The 5,060-nt window shown below is 46.0% G+C and overlaps 1 long non-coding RNA gene across 1 annotated transcript; it reads right to left on the bottom strand.

Moving 5' to 3' along the window:
- Positions 1-861: 861 nt before the first annotated feature.
- On the bottom strand, positions 862-4,559 carry LOC148221948 (uncharacterized). Its single transcript, XR_015806944.1, has 4 exons — positions 4,286-4,559; positions 4,099-4,207; positions 2,631-2,930; positions 862-2,296 (listed from the first exon to the last, which is right to left on the bottom strand). It is a non-coding gene; the product is annotated as an uncharacterized LOC148221948 (long non-coding RNA).
- Positions 4,560-5,060: the final 501 nt, after the last annotated feature.

The following is a 5,060-nucleotide window of genomic DNA, read 5'->3' as shown; positions in this document are numbered from 1 at the left end:
AACCAGAAAAGACCAGAGAAAATAAAAAAAAAAGCTGGAAATAAGCACACTTCACAGCGTTATGGAACTGAGCTTTGTTTTCATTATTGTGCCGTGCAGCAAAATGCATTTCCCAGCGTTCCTCAGAGCACTCCAGTAATTTGTCTTAATTAGCATGATTTAGGTGGTTGCTTCCAGCCTTTGGAATTTAGCACAAGGTTAATGTACATAAACGTATGATGGCACAGAGAGAAAGCAGAGTTGTCGTGAAGATGAAGTGTTCCAGCAGCCTGGAATGCACAAGGATTTGGCTGAGTAGGCAATCTCAGTTCTGCCACCGATGCAAAACAGAGCAACACCCTGAGCTGCAGGTGTGTGACTCCCAGGAGCCTCTGGAGCAGCAAAGTGGGGGTCAGGAATCCCCCTGGAAATGCTTTTCCTGATATATTTGAAGGGAGGCTGAGTTGTTTTTGTGGTTTTTATGGTTTAGGGTTTTCTGTGTTTTTGCTGCGCTTCGTTGTGTGGAGCTGGGCAAGCTCAGAGCTGCCTGTGCAAACCAAACTCTGGAAAGGGGCAGGGGGTGTAGGGATGTGTGAACTCTCCTGTCAGGGATTTTAGGGAATTCTGCTCGCTGTGAGCCCGAGCTGTCCCTCTCTGTTCCAGGGCTGTGTGTGAACACCTGTCTGCTCTTGCAGCCCTTTGCTGTGCTTCAGTCTCAGATCCCTCCTTTCTGCCTCTCCTTTTCCAGCAGCATCTGGAGGATCCTGGAGATTTGGGAGCTTCTGCTCTCCCTGTTGTGTTGTAATGCCCTGGAGTGGAACTGACTCCAGCTTTCAAAAGGAGATCTCAGGGAAAATCTCTCTGTTCTCTGGACGTTTTTGTTCCTCTTTTCCAGTCTGTCAGGAAAATTAATTCCACAAACACCAGAGGTTTATGTCCAAAAAGGAGACAGAGGAGTCCTTTCACTTTATTCAAATAAAGGGAGAGGCCATGGGGCATTTCCCTCGGGTGTCTCCAATTTTTGGAGGATGCAGCCTCCTTTTTATCCCAATTTCCCTCTCTCTTTCCCCACTGGCTGAGGTACTTGAGAGGCACAGACTTCCCTGAACACCTGATACCTGAGACTCCCCTCTAATGTATAACCTTCCCTTTTAATTTTTAATTCTTATAGAATTCATGGTCTTCCCCCATTTCTTCTTTCATCTTTCAATATCCAATTTAATTTCTCAGCCAACCTGCAGTTTGTTTGTAAAGGCAAATATCTTTTTCCATTCAACAATCAGTGGAATCCATCCCATTGTTTCTTTTATCTCCCAGTGCTGGTTTTATCTACCAGCAGACCCACAGCTTGTTTGTAAAGACAAATCTGTCATTCCTCTCAAGTCTGTCCTTCCCTTTTATGAGGTGGAACATGTTGGTTATGCCCCCTCCCAGCCACCCAAACACAAAATGACCAAGAGTGCCTCAACCAAAAGGCCAGAGGCAGTGAGAAGCCACATCATGGTTTGTGTGCAGTGCAAGGTGACCACTCTGGACAGGGGAAAATCTCCTGCAAACCTGTTGGGTTTGTAAAAACCATGCTTTCATTGCTCATCTGCTTTGTTTGGGGAGCTGTGAATAAGAATTTGCAGTCATTTAAGAGTTTTTCCACCCACCCACCACCAGTGACCCATCAAATGAGGGAGTTTTGCCCCTGAGAAAGGAAGGATGTACAGAAGGAGGTGAGGTCCCACTGAGACTCGTTTGGGCCTGTATTTGTGGCATGGTGAGAGTGAATTTCAGCCAGAATTCAATCTTCTCCCTGCCAGGCCCCCAGACTCCTCTGACAGAGCCTTCTCTGCACCACCACGACTGATTTCCTTCGCCCTGGGGAGTGGTGCAGGCTGTTCCACTCAGGTTTTTTTACCCTTCAGAAACACCAACTGTGTTACCATGGCTGCTCCATCTCTGGGCTAACAGGAGAGGTGCCAGCCCCCCCAGACTCCATCCACAATTTGCTCAGCAGCAGGAAAGAAACGGCATTTCTGCCTTCCTTTGAGAGTGGCTGGAAAGTCTCCATAGAAACATTTGTTGTTACACAACATCAGCACTTGAGGCTGTCTCCTTCCCTGGTTCTCATCCTCTGCGAGGGAATTTGTGGATGCTGTGTGATTTCCTGAGCTGAATGGATGCTTTACATGGCCAGGCTGTCCTGAGGGATAAATTTAGTTTCTCTCTGTCCCTCTGATGGGTATTTCTGTGCCTCAAGCTCTGCTGCAACAATCCAAGCAATGGCCAAGAAGTTTTGGTGCAGAGTCTCATTTGTATGGGTAGAGTTCTGTCAAACAGATAAAATGATAATCCCCATTACCAGGAGCTAATTAATTTAATTCTCTAGTTTTCTTTGAGGTATGAACTGGAAATAAAAGGACTGAGACTGATAGGAGGAAAAAAAAAAAAAAAAGGGGTTTGGTTCTATTAGATCTTTTCCTGTGAGTCTGCTCTGCAGAGCAGCTTCTTTGCAGAATATATTAGACCCAACTCATGTTTAAACTGCTAAGGTGATGCCTGAGGAACAGTTAATGCCACTGGGAAAGTGAATTATGCAGTAAAGGAGGAGGCAAGAAATCAGGGAGAAACACAGACCATGGCTAGATATTTATCACTGTTACCTTCTCCAGTGATTTTGCTTTGCACAAGTGCACGTGGATTTGAGTGTGACCAGGGGTGTGTGCCCATACCAGCACTGGTGGTGTGGTTTAATCTCAGCTCTCAGAGGTGCAGACAGGTGGCCATGGTCAGGTTTTTAAACAGGTTTTTAACCTGTTTCACTCTCAGATGGGTCCTTGTGTGCCTCACAGGCCAAGCAGAGGCAATCTCACCATTCAGAGCATCTTCCCAGCAGGAGCAAGGGCAGCAAATCCTTCTTTTGCAGGTGCCTCAGGAGCCTCGTGCAGAAAATCCTTTGCAATCTGGGATGGGGAGAAGCCCAGTTACCACACACCTTTTTTTTTTTTCCCCCCTAAGATCTTATAATTTCTTCCTTGCCTCCAAAGTATATCCTGTACAGGATGTTTTCTCCTAAATCCCTGGATCTGCTCCCAGAAAAAGAGCTGCAGTGCTGAGCACATGGAGAGGCACAAAGGGAATCACACAAATCACTGTGAACCAGCAAGGAGAATTTGGGGGTGCAGAGCAGGGCTGGGGAGTTCCCTCAAGGTGTGAGCAGGCAGGGGCTGCAGGGATGGTTTATTTAATATTATTTAAGCTGCATTAAATGGAGGAGGAATGGCAGCTGGGGAGTGGGGACTCACCTGAACCCATAGGAGAGCTTGGGAATAACCCCAGTGCTCCCTCCCTCATCTCTCCATGCATTTGGCTAAATAGTTGTTTTGTTTTTCAGTTTTTTTTTTTTGCATGTGGCTTTGAAATTGCGACTGAACGCTCCCAGGGAGGGTTGGTTTGTGTTTCCAGGCTGCAGCTCCCCTGCTGTATTTCATGTTTACAGTTTATGATGCACTGAATCCTCCAGTGCCTTGTTCCCAGCCCTGCAATAGAAATGTCACGAAATCCAGTGCAGTGTGTGCCATCCTCTGAGTTCTCCAGCCACTTGCTAATGCATTCAATGAGGTTGAAATCACAGCTCCCCTGCAGAGGGTTTTTTCTCTCAGAGCCCTGGAAAATGGGTTTTTCTTACTCACACCAAGCTGCCCTCGTGTCAGCTTTGCCTTGGGTTCCACCAAAGCTGGCACCCCTGCCAAGCATTAAAAGGGCAAAAACTGGGGAGTTTTTGGTAGATTTGTTTCCTGTTCATCCTCTCCAGACCCCTTGTATCTCCCCTCAATTGCATTTTTCTTTCTCTGGCCTAATCCTTTCAGTTTTTCCTATGCCCAAGAGAAATAAGGAGTGTGTGGTCTTTTTGCCATCAGCACCTCTCTGTTCCTCCAGCTTTATAAACTGCTGCAGCTGCAGTGAGAGGCTCAGATAAGCCATGGATTTATTCCATCATGTGAGTAAACCATGTGCAATATTGACCATCCCTCTCCAGGCAGCATCAAAATTACAGAGATTTCTATGTCTGAAATACAACTGGAGAGCTGGAAGCCACCAGTTCTCTCCAGAAAAAAAAACAACCCAAACCTGTTCAAGGAAGCAGAAATTCCAATTCAGGCCTTCCCTGCTGCACTCTGGCCATGTTCTAATTTCTCCACTCTCTGCTGTTCCATGGGTCACTTGGTAATATTTCTCCCTAAAACAAAACTCGTTAAAAATTCAGGGGAAAGGTGCCAGATATGATTTAATTGAAAAGAAAAACATGGAAAGCTACCTGGGAGAGGGAGAGGAGGGAAATCTTGAGCCATCTCCTGCGTTTTTCTGGTTTATTGCTGTGCCTGGGAGTTTCTCCTGCAGCAGTATGTCACTGGAATAATAAGGCAGCAGGTTGGTTGCTTAACTGCAGTGGCCACATCAGTGGGGATTTCAAGAGATAAGTAATTCTGTTTGATTTCGTATCCAGGAATTATAATTTACATTCTCTTCACCTTAGAGAGAGAGGCAGTCTGGGCTATAATTAAGCTTTTTTCCCCCCTGTCTGCTTTGGTCCTCTGTTCCTCTTATTGTCAGGCAACGTGGCAGCAGAAGCCTTAAAAGCAGGGAGTCATGACAACTGACTCTTCCCAGAGCAACTGGAGTTGTTAGAAGGAAAAAAAAAAAGAAATATCCCTAAACCACAAATGCTTGAAAAAGCAATTAAATCACAAAACTGTACGAAGCAGGAAAACGACAGGCAAGGGCTGGGAACCCCCCAGAGTTGGGAGTTTGTTATCTGCAGCTTCAAGTGTGGGGTGGGTAAAATGAGAGCTGGATTCACTGATGGTTTCATGCGTGTAAATACATAAATCCCTCACAAAGAGCCAGTTAAGGGCAGGAGGAGTGTCTTGCACAAGAACCCCTGAATGGCTTTGGAGCAAAAGCCCTGTGGAATTTCCTAGGGTGAGAAACTCAATGAGCAGCTGAGGAAAATCCATCCTGGAGCAATGTCCATGCAGTGCTTACTTTTATTACAGGTTTGATTGGCTTCAAATTTAAAAGTTACCCTGGCA

Source organism: Sturnus vulgaris, chromosome 15 (genome assembly GCF_052056855.1).
Source record: "Sturnus vulgaris isolate bStuVul1 chromosome 15, bStuVul1.hap1, whole genome shotgun sequence".
Lineage (NCBI taxonomy): Eukaryota > Metazoa > Chordata > Aves > Passeriformes > Sturnidae > Sturnus > Sturnus vulgaris.
Note: the sequence above shows the minus strand (reverse complement) of the source record. Positions and strands in the feature narration are given on the sequence as shown.